The 10,044-nt window shown below is 41.2% G+C and overlaps 2 non-coding genes across 2 annotated transcripts; both read right to left on the bottom strand.

Moving 5' to 3' along the window:
- Positions 1-3,960: 3,960 nt before the first annotated feature.
- Positions 3,961-4,031, bottom strand: trnag-gcc (transfer RNA glycine (anticodon GCC)). The gene has a single exon. It is a non-coding gene; the product is annotated as a tRNA-Gly (tRNA).
- A 2,893-nt stretch (positions 4,032-6,924) lies between these two features.
- trnag-gcc (transfer RNA glycine (anticodon GCC)) lies at positions 6,925-6,995 on the bottom strand. Its single transcript has one exon. It is a non-coding gene; the product is annotated as a tRNA-Gly (tRNA).
- Between the last annotated feature and the right edge of the window lie 3,049 nt (positions 6,996-10,044).

Below are 10,044 nucleotides of genomic sequence, written 5' to 3'. Positions count from 1 at the left end.
TGAGAGGGTTTAAAAACAATAGAAGCTCAAAAAGGCCTTGAGTTATCAGAGCTTTGTTTTACTATTAATGAATTACCAATGTAATTAAGGCTGATCACTCCAGGGTAGTTGTGACTGTTGATAATCTGATGCCAATAAGATAAATTAAAGGAGATGTCTCCTGTTTTAAGACCACACTAACTCTCTGCAGTGGGAGTTTGAACTCACAATCTGCTGACTCACAGGGGAGCATGCTACCAGTGAACCACACCTATGTTAAGATGCCAGCCTTGAGTCATATTTCTGTGGTGTGAAGTCAAAGGAAAGAGACTCGCTCCTCCAACGGTTGTAAATGATTTTCCAAAATTTGAATCATCTTTAGATTGATGACTTTAAAGCACAGTTTTATTTCCTGAAAAGCAGATTGTATCAAGATAGAAAGTGCAGTGTGCCTGCGTTAGAACAGGCAGGAAAGTGTGTTTGTAGCATTTTAACTACTCAATAAGATAAAACAAAAGGATCAGATTGAGCAGATGTTGAAAAGTTGTAGCAGCAAGCTCGCAAACACACGGCGGGGGGGGGGGGGGGGGAAGGGGGAGCCAGAAAAGCAGTATAGGAAAAATACAAATAGCAATAAAAAATACTACTTGCATTGACCAGGAATCAAACCCAAGGCCTTCCATATGGTAGACAAGAAGTCTACCACTGAACCACCAATACAGCATATGATGGAATGGTTCTTTGCATCTACCAAATAGTTTAACTTTAAACTGATGCCATTTGCTTTCAATATATTTTTTGCCCTTTCATTCAGTATGTCTCAACAAAATTCATCGTTAAACCCTGTTGCATAACACCAAACTTTGCTATGATGTTGAAAAGCTGAATTTTCTTATCAAGCGCATTTCAAACTTTCCTGCCTGTTCTAACGCAGGCACACTGCATTTTCTATCTTGATACAATCTGCTTTTCAGGAAATAAAATTGTGGTTTAAAGTCATCAATCTAAAGATGATTCAAATTTTGGAAAATCATTTACAACCGTTGTAGGAGCCAGTGACTTTACTTTGACTTCACACCACTGAAATATGACTCAAGGCTAGTGCCTCAACATAGCTGTGGCTCACTGGTTGCATTCTGTAAGTCTGCAGTTTGTGAGTTTAACTCGCACTGCAGAAAGTTAAGCCTAAAATCTAGGCTGGCACTCCAGTTCAGTACTGAAGGAGTGCTGTGCTGATTTTCAGATGAGACATTAAACCAATGCCCTATCTGCACTTGCAGGTGGGTGTAAAAGATCCCATGGCACTATTTCAGAGTACAACCAACATCACTAAAACAAATGATCTGGTCACCATCACATTGCTGTTTGCAGGATCTTGCTGTGTGCAAATTGGCTGCTGTGTTTCCTGCAGTACAACAGTGACTATACTTCAAAAGTATTTTATTGGTTGTAAATCACTTTGGGATGTCCTGAGGTTGTGAAAGGTGCTGTATAAATGTGTACGGTGTCTTCACCTTTTAAAATACTATTTTTAAGTTTAAAAAGATTAAAATCTATTAAAAAGAAAATTTCTCTGGTATTCCCACTCTTGTTAACAGAACATTGCACATGTATTTAAACAACGCGAGAGCTCCATAGACTTCAGCTGCCTTCTTTAAACGGCCATTTTTCTACATGTACCAAACTAGAAACTAGCAAAAGCTGAACAGCTTCAAAAAAAAGGTGACACAGCCCCTAAAAAGTTGATTGTTAAATTGTTTATCACAGCAACACAGAGACACTCTACACTGCCTTTCTACCGAGTTCACAGATTCAATCTTCAAATTTCCAGCATGGCCCAATCTGGATCCAGGCCCCAAACTGACACTGGAGTGAAGCAGAGTGAGTATTCCCCGGAGGAGAAAGTCTCATTTTGCTTTGTTTTGGAATCAGTTCAGGCCTTCACACCCAAGGCTATTAGGTGTCAGCTTTGGTTCAGCCGTCGCACTCTCACCTCCAAGTCAGAAAGTTGAGGGGTCAGCTCCCACTCCAGAGACTTGAGCACCTAATCAAGGCTGACACATCGCTACAGTGCTGCACTCCCAGAAATGCTGTTTTTCTGATGAAAAATTAAACTGAGGCCCAGTCTACCATCTCAGGCGGTCATAGTAAATTCCATGCTGCTATTTGAAGATGAGCTTGGCAACAGTTATCCCTCAACCAACATCTAAAATAGAATCATAGAATGGTTACAGCACGGAAGGAGGCCATTCGGCCCATCGAGTCCGTGCCGGCTTTATGTAGGAGCAATCTGGCTTCCAGCTAGTCCCACTCCCCCACCCTATCCCTGCAGCCCTGCAAATTTTTTTCCTTTCAAGTACTTGTCCAGTTCCCTTTTGAAGGCCATGATTCAATCTGCCTCCACCACCCCCTCAGGCAGTGCATTCCAGATCCTAATCACTCGCTGTGTAAAAAAGTTTTTCCTCATGTCACCTTTGGGTTCTTTTGCCAATCACCTTAAATCTATGTCCTCTGGTTCTTGACCCTTCCGCCAATGGGAACAGTTTCTTTCTGTCTACACTGTCCAGACCCTTCATGATTTTGAATACCTCTATCAAATCTCCTCACAACCATCTCTGTTCCAAGGAGAACAACCCCAGCTTCTCCAGTCGATCCACGTAACTAAAGTCCCTCATCCCTGGAATCATTCTAGTAAATCTATTCTGCACCCTCTCCAAGGCCTTCACATCTTTCCTAAAATGCAGTGCCCAGAACTGGACACAATACTCCAGTTGTGGCAGAACTAGTGTTCAATAAAGGGCGCGGAGTAGAACTAATTGGATTGCTCTTTCAAAGAACCGGCACAGGCATGTTGGGCCGAATGGCCTCCATCTCTGCTGTATGATTCTATGATTCTAAGCTGATGCTTAAAACTTTCTAGGGGAACCGTGACCCCGGCTCTCCCTCGAACATAAATTGTGTGTCACAGCTTTTCTTATGTCTCTTCAAGTTTCCATGCACTTCTGTTTTTTTCTTTCCAATACACAGGAAGGAATGCTGGCCACGCCTACATCTTAAATTACAAACCCATGTCCTACTGCAATTTCAGAACAACTATTTCTTTTCATACAATGTCATTAATATTTGGAATTTGCCAGCCTCTTTGAGGTTATGTAAGTTTTTTTGGAGCTATTGTTCAGCTTTTTCTCATTTTCGACATTGGTGTGTATGCTTTCTCCCCATGTTGTGCAGTAAATCAGGTGCGAAGGCCTGAACTGACCCCAAAACAAAGCAAATTGAGACACCCTCCTCCAAGGAGTGTGACTCTGCTTCATTCCAGTGTCAGTTTGGGCCCTGGCTCCAGATTTGGGCTACATTTACACAGTGTGAAGTGAAACTACTTTGTACTGATACTACAGTTACAGTCTGAATGCACCCTCAAGCTACCTGTTAACGATTACAATAAACCTTCAGCTATCAGAAGGAAGTAAATAAAATTAATGCAATTCAAAATGAAAAAAAACTGAAGAAGAGTTAGGGGAAAATTGTTGAAAGAACGATATTGAAAACAACAAAGAAACAGAGGGAAAAAGGAGCAAATGATCAAAAACTTGGAAGAAAAGAAAAGGAACAGAAAATACCTCAAAACCAAATAGCTAATCGTTCATTGAGATTGCCTTTTGAGCACTAAAACTCTCTGAGAGTTCCAGAGCATTTTATAGTTAATATTCTGACAAGAGTAAAGTGAATTAAAAATGAAAGATGCCTCCTGTTTCTCACACTTTCCTGCCGCGTCAAAGGACGAGCCTCCTGTTTTAAGAGCACTCTGTGTTTGTAAGTTTCCAAGTGCTGAACTGAGATAAAATAAAAGGGTCATACTGAGCAGATGTTGAAAAGTTGTAGCAGCAAGCTCGCAAACATAATGGTGGGGTCGGGGGTGGTGAGAGGGGAATCAAAGAAGCAGTATTGGAAGAATACAAATGGCAGTAAAAATACAATGCTTGCATTGGCCGGGAATCGAACCCGGGCCTCCCGCGTGGCAGGCGAGAATTCTACCACTGAACCACCAATGCCACATCTGGAACAAATATTCTCTGCATTTACCATATAGTTTATCTTGAAAGTGATGTAATTCTTTTGTATGCATATTCTGCCCTTTCACTCTGGAAGTCTCAACAGCATTCCTCATTAAACCCTGCTACATAATATAGGTTTGATGTGATTCAGGACACCTCAATTTTCTTGCCAACAAAACATATCAAACTTTCCTGCCTGTTCTAACACAGTTACACTGCACTTTCTGTGTTCATACGATCTGCCTTTCGTGCAATACAGCTGTGCTTTAAAATCATCAATCTAAGGATGATTCAAATTTTGGAAAATCATTTGTAACCGTTGGAGGAGCCAGTGTCTTTACTACGACTTCACGCTACTGCAATGTGACTCAATGTCAGTATTTCAAAATAGCTCTGACTCTGTCGTAGAACTCTCACCTCCAAATCAGAAGTTTATGAGTTTAAACCCCACTGCAGAGACTTGAGCACAAAATCTCGGCTGACACTCCAGTACAGTGCTGAGGGAGTGCTGCACAGTCAGAGATGCTGTTTTTCAGATGAGATGTTAAACCAATGCCCTATCTGCATTTGCAGGTGGATGTAAAAGATCCCATGGCACTATTTCAAAGAACAACCAACATCACTAAAACAAATGATCTGGTCACCATCACATTGCTGTTTTCAGGACCTTGCTACTTGCAAATTGGATGCTGCGTTTCCTGCATTACAACAGTGACTATACCTCAAAAGTACACTACACTTCGAAAGTACTTTATTGCTTGTAAATTTCTTTGCGGCGTGCTGAGGTTATGAAAGGCATTATATAAATGCAAATTGTCTTCATCTTTTAAAATACTATTTTTAGGTTTAAAAAGATCCAGGAGTTACATTGAAAATTTCTCTGGTATTCCCACTCTTGTTAACAGAACATTGCACATGTATTTAAACGACGCGAGAGCTCCATGGACTTCAGCTGCCTTCTTTAAACGGCCTTTTTTCTACATGTACCAAACTAGAAATTAGCAAAAGCTGAACAGCTTCAAAAAAAAGCTGAGACAGCCCCATGAAAGTTGATAAATCAAAAGCCCCAAACATAGGCTGATGGCATTTAGTTACAGAGTGGGGCACAGGTCAATCAGAACTTAAGATGCAGGTAGACTCAAAGTTCCATCACTTGTATATTGGAAGATTGTGACAAAATTCTGCAGGAAATTTCCTCTCACTTCTTGCAGAAGTGAATGTATTATTGTGGATATGTACTTCTAAATCTGATTGTTAACTTGTTTATCACAGCAACACAGAGACTCTCTACTTCCCCTTTCTAACTAGTTCACAGAATCAATTTCCTACTCTTCCTCAATCCAACTCCCACTGGCATGCTGGCACTTTACTGCCCCTTCCATTCCAGGTCAAGCTGCCACTTTTCTCATTTCTCATGCTAACACTCTTCTCTCCTTCGCCAGTTCACACTTGCATTCTTTTCATTCTCTCCCCTCCACTTCATGCTACCAGTTTTCTCCTCCACCCTCCATAATACATTCTGCCACACTTCTCTCTGTCAGATCATGCTGATGTTCTTCACTCCCTGCCGCCTCCCTCCACACTCCCCACACCTCGCACCAGTTCATGGAGCATTCATTTCTTATTCTCCACCTTCTGTTACCCAGGCAAGAGTGCTACCACTGGGCCAGGCCAAGAGGAAAAAAATTGCAGGGCTATGGGGAAAGAGCAGGGGAGTAGAACTGATTGGATTGCTCTTTCAAAGAACCGGCACAGGCTCGTTGGGCCGAATGGCCTCCAGCTCTGCTCTATTATTCTATGATTCTAAGCTGATGCTTAAAACTTTCTAGGGGAACCGTGACCCCGGCTCTCCCTCGAACATAAATTGTGTGTCACAGCTTTTCTTATGTCTCTTCAAGTTTCCATGTACTTCTGTTTTTTTCTTTCCAATACACAGGAAGGAATGCTGGCCACGGCAGCATCGTAAATTTCAAGCCCATGTCCTACTGCACTTTCAGTACAACTATTTCTTTTCATACAATGTCATTAATATTTGGAATTTGCCAGCCTCTTTGAGGTTATGTAAGTTTTTTTGGAGCTATTGTTCAGTTTTTTCTCATTTTCGACATTGGTGCGTATGCTTTCTCCCCACATTGTGCAGTAAATCAGGTGCGAAGGCCTGAACTGACTCCGAAACAAAACAAATTGAGACACCCTCCGCCAAGGAGTGTGACTCTGCTTCATTCCAGTGTCAGTTTGGGCCCTGGCTCCAGATTTCGGCTACATTTTCACAGTGTGAAGTGAAACTACTTTGTACTGATGCTACAGTTACAGTCTGAATGCACCCTCAAGCTACCCGTTAACGATTACAATAAACCTTCAGCTATCAGATGGAAGTAAATAAAATTAATGCAATTCAAAATGAAATAAAACTGAAGAAGAGTTAGGGGAAAATTGCTGAAAGAACGATATTGAAAACAACAAAGAAACAGAGGGAAAAAGGAGCAAATGATCAAAAACTTGGAAGAAAAGAAAAGGAACAGAAAAAACCTCAAAACCAAATAGCTAATCATTCATTGAGATTGCCTTTTGAGCACTAAAACTCTCCGAGAGTTCCAGAGCATTTTATAGTTAATATTCTGACAAGAGTAAAGTGAATTAAAAATGAAAGATGCCTCCTGTTTCTTGCACTTTCCTGCCGCATCAAAGGACGAGCCTCCTGTTTTAAGAGCACTCTGTGTTTGTAAGTTTCTAAGTGCTGAACTGAGATAAAATAAAAAGGTCATACTGAGCAGATGTTGAAAAGTTGTTGCAGCAAGCTCGCAAACATAATGGTGGGGGCGGGGGTGGTGAGGGGGGAATCAAAGAAGCAGTATTGGAAGAATACAAATGGCAGTAAAAATACAATGCTTGCATTGGCCGGGAATCGAACCCGGGCCTCCCGCGTGGCAGGCGAGAATTCTACCACTGAACCACCAATGCCACATCTGGAGCAAATATTCTCTGCATTTACCATATAGTTTATCTTGAAAGTGATGTAATTCTTTTGTATGCATATTCTGCCCTTTCACTCTGGAAGTCTCAACAGCATTCCTCATTAAACCCTGCTCCATAATATAGGTTTGATGTGATTCAGGACACTTCAATTTTCTTGCCAACAAAACATATCAAACTTTCCTGCCTGTTCTAACAGGCAGGAAAGTTTGATATGTTTTGTTGGCAAGAAAAAACTGATTTCCGCATCGTTCACCTGAGGAAGGAGGTAGCCTCCGAAAGCTTGTGAATTTAAAATAAAATTGCTGGACTATAACTTGGTGTTGTAAAATTGTTTACAATTGTTCTAACACAGTTACACTGCACTTTCTGTGTTCGTACGATCTGCCTTTCGTGCAATACAGCTGTGCTTTAAAATCATCAATCTAAGGATGATTCAAATTTTGGAAAAACATTTGCAACCGTTGGAGGAGCCAGTGTCTTTACTACGACTTCACGCTACTGCAATGTGAATCAATGTCAGTATTTCAAAATAGCTCTGACTCTGTGGTAGAACTCTCACCTCTAAATCAGAAGTTTATGAGTTTAAACCCCACTGCAGAGACTTGAGCACAAAATCTCGGCTGACACTCCAGTACAGTGCTGAGGGAGTGCTGCGCTGTCAGAGATGCTGTTTCTCAGATGAGATGTTAAACCAATGCCCTATCTGCATTTGCAGGTGGATGTAAAAGATCCCATGGCACTATTTCAAAGAACAACCAACATCACTAAAACAAATGATCTGGTCACCATCACATTGCTGTTTTCAGGACCTTGCTACTTGCAAATTGGATGCTGCGTTTCCTGCATTACAACAGTGACTATACCTCAAAAGTACACTACACTTCGAAAGTACTTTATTGCTTGTAAATTTCTTTGCGGCGTGCTGAGGTTATGAAAGACGCTATATGAATGCAAATTGTCTTCATCTTTTAAAATACTATTTTTAGGTTTAAAAAGATCCAGGAGTTGCATTGAAAATTTCTCTGGTATTCCCACTCTTATTAACAGAACATTGCACATGTATTTAAACGACGCGAGAGCTCCATGGACTTCAGCTGCCTTCTTTAAACGGCCTTTTTTCTACATGTACCAAACTAGAAATTAGCAAAAGCTGAACAGCTTCAAAAAAAAAGCTGAGACAGCCCCATGAAAGTTGATAAATCAAAAGCCCCAAACATAGGCCGATGGCATTTAGTTACAGAGTGGGGCACAGGTCAATCAGAGCTTAAGACGCAGGTATACCCAAAGTTCCATCACTTGTATATTGGAAGATTGTGACAAAATTCTGCAGGAAATTTCCTCTCACTTCTTGCAGAAGTGAATGTATTATTGTGGATATGTACTTCTAAATCTGATTGTTAACTTGTTTATCACAGCAACACAGAGACTCTCTACTTCCCCTTTCTACTAGTTCACAGATTCAATCTTCTAACTCTTCCTCAATCCAACTCCCACTAGCATGCAGGTACTGTACTGCCCCTTCCATTCCAGGTCAAGCTGCCACTTTTCTCATTCCTCATACTAACCATCTTCTCTCCTTCGCCAGTTCACACTTGCATTCTTTTCATTCTCTCCCCTCCACTTCATGCTACCAGTCTTCTCCTCCACCCTCCATAATACATTCTGCCACACTTCTCTCTGTCAGATCATGCTGATGTTCTTCACTCCCTGCCGCCTCCCTCCACACTCCCCACACCTCGCACCAGTTCATGGAGCATTCATTTCTTATTCTCCACCTTCTGTTACCCAGGCAAGAGTGCTACCACTGGGCCAGGCAAAGAGGAAAAAAATTGCAGGGCTATGGGGAAAGAGCAGGGGAGTAGAACTAATTGGATTGCTCTTTCATAGAACCGGCACAGGCACGTTGGGCCGAATGGCCTCCATCTCTGCTCTATTATTCTATGATTCTAAGCTGATGCTTAAAACTTTCTAGGGGAACCGTGACCCTGGCTCTCCCTCGAACATAAATTGAGTGTCACAGCTTTTCTTATGTCTCTTCAAGTTTCCATGTACTTCTGTTTTTTTCTTTCCAATACACAGGAAGGAATGCTGGCCACGCCTACATCTTAAATTACAAGCCCATGTCCTCCTGCACTTTCAGAACAACTATTTCTTTTCATACAATGTCATTAATATTTGGAATTTGCCAGCCTCTTTGAGGTTATGTAAGTTTTTTTGGAGCTATTGTTCAGCTTTTTCTCATTTTCGACATTGGTGTGTATGCTTTCTCCCCATGTTGTGCAGTAAATCGGGTGCGAAGGCCTGAACTGACTCCAAAACAAAGCAAATTGAGACACCCTCCTCCAAGGAGTGTGACTGTGCTTCATTCCAGTGTCAGTTTGGGCACTGGCTCCAGATTTGGGCTACATTTACACAGTGTGAAGTGAAACTACTTTGTACTGATGCTACAGTTACAGTCTGAATGCACCCTCAAGCTACCCGTTAACGATTACAATAAACCTTCAGCTATCAAATCGAAGTAAATAAAATTAATGCAATTCAAAATGAAATAAAACTGAAGAAGAGATAGGGGAAAATTGCTGAAAGAACGATATTGAAAACAACAAAGAAACAGAGGGAAAAAGGAGCAAATGATCAAAAACTTGGAAGAAAAGAAAAGGAACAGAAAAAACCAAAAAAACCAAATAGCTAATCATTCATTGAGATTGCCTTTTGAGCACTAAAACTCTCCGAGAGTTCCAGAGCATTTTATAGTTAATATTCTGACAAGAGTAAAGTGAATTAAAAATGAAAGATGCCTCCTGTTTCTCGCACTTTCCTGCCGCATCAAAGGACGAGCCTCCTGTTTTAAGAGCACTCTGTGTTTGTAAGTTTCTAAGTGCTGAACTGAGATAAAATAAAAAGGTCATACTGAGCAGATGTTGAAAAGTTGTTGCAGCAAGCTCGCAAACATAATGGTGGGGGCGGGGGTGGTGAGGGGGGAATCAAAGAAGCAGTATTGGAAGAATACAAATGGCAGTAAAAATACAATGCT

This window comes from Heptranchias perlo, chromosome 1, assembly GCF_035084215.1.
Source record: "Heptranchias perlo isolate sHepPer1 chromosome 1, sHepPer1.hap1, whole genome shotgun sequence".
NCBI lineage: Eukaryota > Metazoa > Chordata > Chondrichthyes > Hexanchiformes > Hexanchidae > Heptranchias > Heptranchias perlo.
Note: the sequence above shows the minus strand (reverse complement) of the source record. Positions and strands in the feature narration are given on the sequence as shown.